The 10,124-nt window shown below is 42.7% G+C and overlaps 1 protein-coding gene across 20 annotated transcripts in view; it reads left to right on the top strand.

Moving 5' to 3' along the window:
- The first annotated feature begins 22 nt into the window (after nt 1–22).
- PPIP5K2 (diphosphoinositol pentakisphosphate kinase 2) overlaps nt 23–10,124 on the top strand; it is a 52,143-nt gene continuing 42,041 nt past the window's right edge. For 19 of the 20 annotated variants that reach the window (XR_012621678.1, XR_012621677.1, XM_074812844.1 and 16 more), the window contains exon 1: nt 23–90. The gene's annotated coding sequence lies outside the window, so the exon portion shown is untranslated. Of the gene's footprint in view, nt 91–459; nt 702–10,124 lie in introns of those variants that run through there. The other variant, XM_074812825.1, reaches the window with a different exon arrangement.

The following is a 10,124-nucleotide window of genomic DNA, read 5'->3' as shown; positions in this document are numbered from 1 at the left end:
GGCGGTCCGCGCGGTGGCAGACGGCGGCGGCGCCTCCTCAATGGGACGCGGGGGCGCAGGCGGCGCCACGTGTGGTGGCGCCACGCGCAGGTGAGGCAGTTTCTCCCCGGTGCCGCTCGGGCCCCCTTCCTTCCCCTCAGTCGTCCCCTGGATGGCCCGGGGGATGTGGAGGGTGCGGGCTGGATCGACCCCGCCGGCGGCGCCCTCATTTTAGGCGGGGGGCGGTGGATTGCGGTGGGGCGGGTCGCCGCCTCGGGCTGCGACCTGGGGACCGGCGGCGGTTGCCGCTATCCCGCGCATGCGGCGCTTCCGTACCCTGCCTCCGCACGAGGAGCTGGCGCCCGCCCATTCCTGCCCTGGTACGGCAGCTCCCCCGGTAGCGGGTGGAGGGGCGGCGCCCGGGGCCAGGCGCGCCGCGGACTGTAGCCTGGGCTCCCCCGGGCGGTGTTGGCGGCTCGGCGTGGCGGGCTTGGCCACGGTGGAGGGGTGGCCGCCACAGGCTGGCTGGCTCCGCAGCGAGCGACAGATCCCGTGACAAACGGAGTCGGGTCAGCGGGCAGCTTACTGCTGTGGTGGGAGCGCTTCGCCGGATCCGGCCCCGCTACCTGGTGTCAGGATGGGCAAAACCCTTTTAGTTCTCTTTGTCTTTCCGCGGACCTAAAACGTGCTGTTCAGTAAGATGCAGTCATCCGTAAAACATGGTGAGCATGGCCAATAAGCACATCTAGCTTTTTGCATCATTTTGTGGTTTATTCTGTTATCGGAAACAGTTTTACTGAAATAGCAGTGATGTGAGTTTGCAGTGTGGTGTGCTGTCAGAAAGGCAGGTGATGCTTTTTGGTACAAAGAAGTACATGGGGTGAAAGGCAGTGTTCCTAACTGGCAGGACATGACATCTCTTAAACTACTGGATTTTGGGCACTCTGTTAACATCCCAAAAACTGATGATAAATTCAGTGTAAAATTAGCTGGGCAAGGGAGATTGCTATCTACATTGTAATTAAGCTAGGAAAGAAAAGTAGCCAGCAGTCCTAGAGCTGAGAATCAGTTACACCTAGTAACCAGAAAACAACCTGCTGGGACCTGAGATGGAAGAGATTGTATAGAGTGGCCTGTGTAACATTTCTCTTTGTTCTAGTGGTGTTTTCTTGAACCTGGGGACTTTACTGAGTATTGGTAAGCTTTGAATATGCTGGGTTTTTGACTCTTTTATTGTTCCCCTGTAGTAGTTGATTTTGTAGTTAGCCACTCACCTCACACAAGCAGGAAGACAGGGAGATCAATATCACAGCCCCAGTGGAAGAAGTGGTTTCCTTTCTCATCCAAACCAGTTCTATCTCGTGCCCTAAGCTGAAAAGCTACTGTTTGAGTTTTAAGGTAGTTCTGCATTATGTTGCATCTTTCTTTCCAAGTGTTGTTTCCCATCATCTATTTATGCTGCTCTGTTTCCATCTTTTCTGCATCATTTTTTTTTTCTAGTAGCGAGCCAAACTTTTTTTTGCCTGGGGTATCAAAATTCCCATAGAATCTTCCTTTGTTTTGGTGAACAAGTTTTGATTCAACCAATAACAAAACTATTCTTGCTACGTAGAACTGGTTTGGGCATAAGGATTTGACTGATGTAATATACCTCTTCTGTGGTTCGGTATGTAAGAAATACAAATTTTTATACTGGTTGGTTGGCTGATTCTTTCTGTGGAAGAGAGTTTCGTCCTTCTGGCATTTGTGGTTAAAACACACCAGGCCTCCATAGGCTGAGCCTAATGAACTTTGGTACAGAATTTTTTGCAAAAACTTTCTCATCTTTGCGAAAACTTTTTCACCTCTACAAAGTTGAAGTAACAAATTCTTTGTGAGAATATGGTGAAGCTGTTTTGACATCTTTGGGATCTCTAAACGTTCGTAAGCTAGCCTTTCTTGAAACATTCAAGCTTACCACAAAAATAAATGTCTTCATGTGATGTGTTCGACAAGGTTTAATTTAGAAAGGAACTTGGAGGTTAATGAATGTGAAGGTTATCTGTTCTGTGGCTGTGTGGGAGACGCTTGTAACACATGCCAGATGTCAGTTTGTAGTAGTCGGTTTGCTAGTTTAGGGAAGACAGTGATATTTACCAGGCAGGTATTTCTAGACTTTTATGGTTGTTCTGACACTTTTCTTGAAGGATGGTTGTCTCTGTAGAGACGGACAAAACGACACACATTCACATGGGTGAACAAGCAGCTAGCTTTTTTATTACTACATGCATTTTTATATATTTCAGGTGCCAGAGTGTTACAATATAATTGGTCAAAAAGTTGTTTTTAACATTCTCATTGGATAACCTTTATCAGTTTCCTCCCTGCTTGCTTCATCCTGCTATGTAGTCAGCAGCTCCTTGAAAGTTATTTGCTTTAAGCATAGCTTCCTTATCTCAAGGGTACACCGGAATCTTGTCAACGTCAAACTCTTCTTCAATCAGGTTGTCGGCAGACCAGCTGCCATCCCCAACAGATGGTAATGGTTCGTTTTGCAGTTTATACTCTATGACTGCTAAAGAGTTGAAAGATGCCCTGTGATAGTGCAGTGTTTGGGGCTAAAACTCAAGTTTTAGCAAATGTCATTACATGTGCTGAAAAGTCACATTTCTGCTGGTGAGATATTGGGGGAAAATAAGTTCTGCGAGCAAATAATTTGATAAGGGAAAGATGCATTGAAAATTACTTCACTTTAAGTTTGGTAATTCTAAATGACTGGAAATATTTTGCTTACCTAACTGTATAATTACTAGAAAATAAAAGCATAACAGTTGTGTTTTAAAACTAGAAATCTCATTCATCAACAACCTAAAAAGCATGTTTTTCTTTGCTGCAAAGCTGGCTTCTTACTAGAATCCTGGTTCTCATGGCATGGTAGAGCTCTTAAATTTTTAGTCCCCTGGGCTAAGCTACTGTAATATGGATGGTCAGATTGAAATCCTACTTTAGGCACAAACATTTAGGTGGCACAGTTCTTGGAAAATAAGTCAGGTCCCTGAGAGAAGATTTAGGCAGCTGCTGTTAGCTGGCTAGCCTAGCTATATAGTATTTCAAGAAATTTATGTGCCCCAGTAAGTAACACTGATGAGAGTTGTTTCCAGTAGGAAATGCCAGTAAGGTGGGTATTTCTGGATTCCTGCTGCTTGAGAGTGTAGATGTCTCACTGATAAGATTTTGCACATTAAGTGCCTTTTGCTTGGAATCCAGAGCAGCAAGCTCTCTCCTGTAAGAAGAAACCCAGTTGCCACCTTTAGAGAAAACTAGTGGCATAAGGGGAAAGTGAAATTGGATTATGGTAGCATAGTGGTTAGAACGCTTGAATGGTACAGAGCAAATAATGTTTTTGTTCCCTCCTGGCTCAGTGGTTTCAAGTTTGTCAGAAAAATGTCCTAACCACCAAGCTGGAAAAAGTCTGGGTAAAAGCACCTGTGCATATACTTTACTGATGAAGATGTAGTGCAGGTAACAGTGCAATAGTTTTTTGTCCAGGAAACACATTTGAAGCACTGTGGTGGGTTGACCTTGGCTGGCCACCAGGTGCCTGCCAAGCCACTCTATCACTCCCATCAGCAGGGCAGTGGGAGAAAATATGACAGCAAGCTCATCTGTCAAGATAAGGACGAGGAGTTCACTCACCAACTACTGTCATGAGCAAAACAAACTCAATTTGGGGAAATTAATTTATTGCCAGTTAAACAGAGTGGGATAATGAGAAATAAGAAAAAAATTACAAACACTCTTCCCCCACCCCTCCTTTCTTCTCAGGCTCAACTTCACTCCCAACTCTTCTACCTCATCCCCCCAAGCAGCACAGGAGAATGGGGACTGTGGTTAGTTCATCGTGCTTTTTCTCTTCTGCTTCTTCTTCCTCATACACTTCTGCTGCTCCAGCATGGGGTCCCTCCCACAGGAAAGAGTCCTTCATGAACTGCTCCAGTGTGGGTCCTTTCCATGGGCTGCAGTTCTTAGAATAGCATATTTCAGTTGGAAGGGACCTACAATGACCATCTCATCCAACTGCCTGACCAATTCAGGGCTGACCAAAAGTTAAAGCATGTTAAGGGCATTGTCCAAATGCCCCTTAAACACTGACAGGCTTGGGGCATTGACCACCTCTCTAGGAAGCCTGATCCAGTGTTTGACTGCCCTCTTGGTAAAGAAATGCTTCCTAATGCCAGGTCAAGCTCCCCTGGTACAGCTTTGAACCATTGTCACATGTTTTATCACTGGATCCCAGGAAGAAGAGATCAGCACCTCCCTCTCCACTACCTGGGTTACAAGAATGGGAATCTTGCATGATACCACTACAAGCAATTATTCGTGAACTGCTCCAGCGTGGGTCCTTTCCACGGGCTGCAGCCCTTCAGGAACAGACGCTCCAGCATGGGTCCCCTGTGGGGTCACAAGTCCTGCCAGAAAACCTGCTGCTGGATGGGGTCCTCCCCACAAGCCGCAGCTTCTGCCAGGAGCTCCAGCATGGCCTCTCTTTGGGCTGCAGCATCATCTACCTGCTCTGGCGTGGGGTCCTCCATGGGTTTCAGGGTGGCTATCTGTTCTGCTGTGGACCTCCAAGGGCTGCAGGGACACAACCTGCTTTACCATGATCTCCATGGGCTGCAGGGGAATCTCTGGTGCCTGGAGCACTTCCTCCCCCTCCTTCTTCACTGACCTTGGTGTCTGCAGGGCTGTTTAACATTTTCTCACTCCTCTCTCTCAGCTGCTAGGCAGTGTTTTCTAGCCTTTCTTAAATATGTTATTGCAGAGGCACCACAATCATCACTGGTGCACTCAGCTTTGGGCAGCAGAAGGTCCATCTTTGAGCTGGCTGGAACTGACTCTGTACAACATGGGGACAGCTTCTGGTGTCTTCTCATAGAAGCCACCCCTGCAGCCCTCCCCAGTACCAAAGCCTTGCCACATAAACCCAATACTAAAAGCACTTAACCTGGCAAGGAAGACTCCCCCCTCCACTTCATTCTTCAGAATGCTTCTTCAGGTCTCAGAGGAGTGAAACTGAAAGGTGAATAGTCTGCTTTGGAATGGGAGCTGCTATAATTTTTCTAGTAGAGTAATGCATAAAGTAGTACTTAGTAATTCTTTTGGACCACAAAATATTTGCAGTGTTTCTGCAAACAGAATTTAGCATGTTCACAGTTGTCATTTGGCATAGATTATGGCTCTTCATCTGACAGTCTGAGAGCTGTGCTTTGCTTATAGTCATAACCAAGTGACTGGCTAAAATCAAATATAGGCCACTCTTCATTTTCTCTTTTGTGAGGTTCTTGTCATGTCATCGCTTCCTGACAGATTTTGGAGGCTGCCCTACCCCATTGCCTGTAACGGAGGAGATTGGGATTAGCAGGTAGAGCTAGTAGTGGTAACACATCAGACTGGGAGTCTAGACAGGACAAAAAGGTTCAGGGTTCTTGGTGTGGGGAGAGGAAGGTAGTAAAGGCGTGGCTATCCCTGTGCTGGAGTTCAGTAGAACAAGTTGTGGTGGAATCCTGGGAGAATCTGGGAGGAGAGTGAATGGGTTGCAGCCTCCTGGTTGGAGCAGATGAAGTCAGCTGCTTTTGAATGGAGTAGAAGGAGAGAGAAGGATTGGTTTTATATTACTGAATCCCTGTGTGGGTGCCTACCCCTTTTTGCCCATGCCACACTGGCTGCCAGTGGAGAGGGGAACGTGCAGTGGTATGCCCTGCTGCCTTATGATACTTTGCAGATTACTTATCTTGATTTGGGAGGTGGGGGGAGAAGAGCAGACTAAATCTTGCATCTGATTTCCTGTGAAAATACTTACAGAATGAAAGGGAAACTTTGGAAAAGCCTGTATTGATGAGTAGGTTACTTATGATAGGGGAAGATGTTAGCATATTGTGAAATCTAAAGATTGATTTTAGTTTAATGCAAGATCATAGCAGGTGACTTAGTATCTGTAATTACATCTTTTGCTACCTTTTCTAGCCTATTTATTTCCTTTTCTTTTGTACATCAGCACAATTCCTTGCCTTGTGTTATTGAGCAGAGCTGGGTTTCAGAACATGGTGATAAACTTCTTAAGGCTGTTGTTGAAGTTTTTATTTGATGAGGAGAGCTAAAGGATTTTCTCAGTTTCATGTTTCTTAACCAACCTGTTATACCACCAGACCTTGTAAATTCAAGTAATTATTGGAAACCTTTATATTTTCTGTAATTATTGTTTCATTTGGTTTGGTTTGAGTTTTGGTTTTTTTTGTTGTTGTACACAGAGTATTATCAGGCTAAAACTGTAATATTCTTTGTGGTTGAGGGATAGTGGGATAGAGCTGCTCTACATCTTTTTCTAGATTTAGTCCATCTCAGTAATGGACTGACAGCTGCTACTCACCACCCAGGATGTGTGGTAGAACAGAACAACGACTGTGTAAATATTAATGTTTTGTATTACTGACTATATGACACAGTAGACATTGAATATTTAAGTAAATTGGAGAGGATATTTGCTGTGTAAGGTACAGCAATAAGCAAGTTATGTATGGTTTGCTCACCGTGTTGTCTTCAGCAGCTTCTGTGTCTTGACATCCTTTCACTTTTTCCTGCTTTTTGCCTGTCCTGTCTCCTTTCTCTTCCTGGTCATCTGTCAGACCTGAGGAAATGTTATTCTTGAGCATGGGCCTTGTTAGTAGTTCTAGAGTGTCACATTTATATCTGAAGTATTACAAAGTTTCTTTGAATCATCTGTAGAAAGGTGTTACACATCCACACAGAGCGCTCAGGATCACAGTCACTGCTGTCAGCTCTCTCAGAGTTCAGACTCCGCTGATTCTTCTTCCTGTCTCCCATTGCTTCCCCCTTGCCGCCTCCCCATACTTTCTGCTCCACCAGCCACCCACAAACTGGCTGTCTTTGGTGGTTTGTTACATCATAAATCATGTTGCAGGATTGGATTTTAAAGCGGATAAAATGCCTTAGCAGGAGTGAGGCATTTTTGCTGTTAAATGTACTGTTAATGAAAATGTTAGGTATAGTGGCTCTAGCAGGAAGATGTTGAAAGCTTTTTGTCATCTCACTGAGACTACCTGAAGAATCGATATTAAAAATCATATGGGTTTTAACTACTTAATTTGAATTGGAGGAAGCTGGTAATGGACACAGTTTGAATATGCCTACACAGGTAAGAACTGAAACTTTAGAAGAACAATATGGGGGGAAGGTTCAGGGAAGTGGGTTGTTTTCTTATTGTTATGTATATATATATGTACAGAATCATGTAACAGATGAGCACGACTTACACTTCTTGTACAGTTACCTGGTTGTGAAATTCCACAATAAAATTGTCACAGTGTTTTGTAGTTGTTTTGTTATAATGACATTTCCTAAAGTTGTTTTCCTGAGTGGGTCATGATTTCGAAATGTTTTATAGCTATTTAATGTATGATGTGTTTGGTTTTTTTCTTGAGATAATAGATGATAAGCATTTTTACTCTTTTTTTTTTTTCCCATTGGTTTCCATTAGAGTGCAGTAGAGGCCATGTATATTTGTTCTTCTGATAGCTATAGCAACACAGAAGAAAACCTGGTGAAATGCTGTATTTATACAGGAGTTGTGTATGTTTTTATTAGTATTTGGAACATGGCTGTTAAAACTTTGAGTCCCTTTTACATTGCTGATATATTGAGTTGCTGACAGTTACTGGAATGCTAACCTTTATGGTCTAAGTACATATGGGAAACAACAGGGCTGGATTCTTGAACTGCTAAAACGTGGAATGGGGACAGGAAATCTGTTTGTGGGAATATCTGTTAACACTTAGTGAGGACTATGTTTTGGTTTATTCTTTTAGAATATACTTGTGGAAGTGGAGAAATACTCTGTTAGAAAAAAAGGCTGTAGTTCGCCACTGGAATGAACACCACATTGGGGTGCTAAACAGACTACCCATATCTGTGATTCAAATACAGCTCTATTTGTATGTTAATGTTAAGTTTGTCTATGTGTACTTTTATATATTTAGAATGTTATTTTGTATACCTTCCTCTAGTAAGCGATAATCATATCAGTTAAGGATTTTTACTTCTCTTTTGCAGTGCGACATCTAACTTACTAGGGAAAAACTGAGATGAGTTTATCTTAAGATAAAAATGTAAAATTGGCAGATTTACTGTTTTCTTTAAAAATTTTCTTCTCTTTTTTTTTTTTTTTTTGGCCAAGACGTATCATGTGGTGGTCATGAATAGGAAGTTTTAGGACATGTGGAATGAATAGGCCATACATTTGGTTGGAAGTCCTTTTCAGAAACAACACTGTTAGTTAAGTTGTATTTTTCAAAATTAGCAGAGATTTTTTTTTAATCTGTGAGCTGTAAAACAGAAGCCTTGTGTAACAGCTGAGGTTTGAAGGGAACGGTCTAATTAATTTTACCTAGAAAGGTCATTGCATGGTAGGAGATTGTTGCCTGGATATTCTTGATGCTCTTTGGAAATGGGTCAGTGTATATTGCAACACGAAGCTTTGGAGTTTTTTCTTGCTTACATTGTAATCTTCCATGGTTGAGGCACGCACGTAATCTGATCTTCACTGTGTGATGAGGCTTATGCTCATGCATCAAGTATGAGAGGATCTAACGTAGAGCTTCTCTGCCCCTATATCGCTGCATCTGCTCACTTCGTAATACAGAAAAATGGTACTGGGAAGAGTCTTTCCTGCTCCAGGGGCAGCAAGATGGAATGCTGCATAGGGCACTCTGTGTTAGAAGTTTCTCCCATCAGCATTGACAGTACTTCTGCAGCAGGGAGACAGCTTCATCTTCTTGGTCTGCCATTTATTTCTCCTTGGTGTACAACTTGAACCATGTTTTTATCCAAGCATGGTCTTACTGTGGTTTTGATGTCAGATAACTGTAGATGTTTTTAGGAGACTTGTATAAGTTGTTCAGTGTAGTTGCAGTCACTCTCATATTTCGCTTTCCATGTCTCTTTTGTTGGACTCTTATTTCACACACTACAAGAAAGAAGGGGATTCCTCAGTTTTTATAGTAGCCAAAGCGTTTAGAGAGAAAGAATTTTAACTCCCATCTCTGAAAGCATTTATTCTAAAAATTAAATAATTTATTCATTATATCCTGACTCAAATTTATGCTAATAACAGCATCTGCTGTCTGGGAGATAAACTGGTAACCATCAGCAGTCAGAATGCCAATTTATATGCAATTCAGTGAGTCCATGTGGTAGTCTACAAGCCTGAAAATTGTCAGTATCTCTTCTTGATTCTGTGTCTTTAGTCTTATTTTTACAAACTCTCTGAAAACTCTGGGGCCCAGTGACAATAGCATGGAGTGGCAATCTAGTAATTCATCCACCTTCAGATGTGTAAACAATGTAATAAATCTTGCAGAAAATAATCTGTTAATTCGAAGCAGGCTATGGGACTGTTGAAAGTCTGTTTTCTGCAAGTGAAGTTCTACTTGACAGGTCTACTTGCCACCAGTAACACAACACTTCTTGAGTTAGGAGGGTAGAAAACCACGAAGTTTCAGATCAGGTTGTTAGCGAACTAAGTCTGTCAGGCTATATCTTTGTGTCATTGGTAGACAAATATGTTGTGCTTCCCCTTCAATCTTTATTTGGTTTCTACTTGCTTTGAAAAGTAATGACCTTGGATTAGAGAGACTCACGTGGTGCCAGAGGTCCTCATGAAATAACTAGTCATTCATTGTACACAAACTTCACAACAACTTCTGCTCTCACAAAGTGCGCTGTAGGAATAGATAGAGTGAAAGAAAGCTTAAATAACCTCTTCTGATGGTCTCCTGCTTATCTGCTTCAAGTGGTTGCTTTTCCTTTTTTATGAGAAAACCTTACATTTTAAAAAGCTGTTAAGACACTTGTTTCCAATTTACAGAATTTGGGTAGTGGGAGGGGAAGCTGATGCAAGAGGAACTGTTAAACTTCATTTTCAGGCTTTACCATTTTTTTCAGGTCCTTTTTGCTTTTAATACCATTTCAAAATTTTTTATTAGTTGCCAGTATATGTTGGCAATAACCTCTACCTCTCTGAAGCTTGATAGAAATAGGATTTGGAAAGCTTGTTTTCTTCACCCTGTTGTAAGCAGGATTGATTTATCTCA

The sequence above is a fragment of the Strix aluco genome, chromosome Z (genome assembly GCF_031877795.1).
Source record: "Strix aluco isolate bStrAlu1 chromosome Z, bStrAlu1.hap1, whole genome shotgun sequence".
In the NCBI taxonomy this organism is placed as follows: domain Eukaryota; kingdom Metazoa; phylum Chordata; class Aves; order Strigiformes; family Strigidae; genus Strix; species Strix aluco.
Note: the sequence above shows the minus strand (reverse complement) of the source record. Positions and strands in the feature narration are given on the sequence as shown.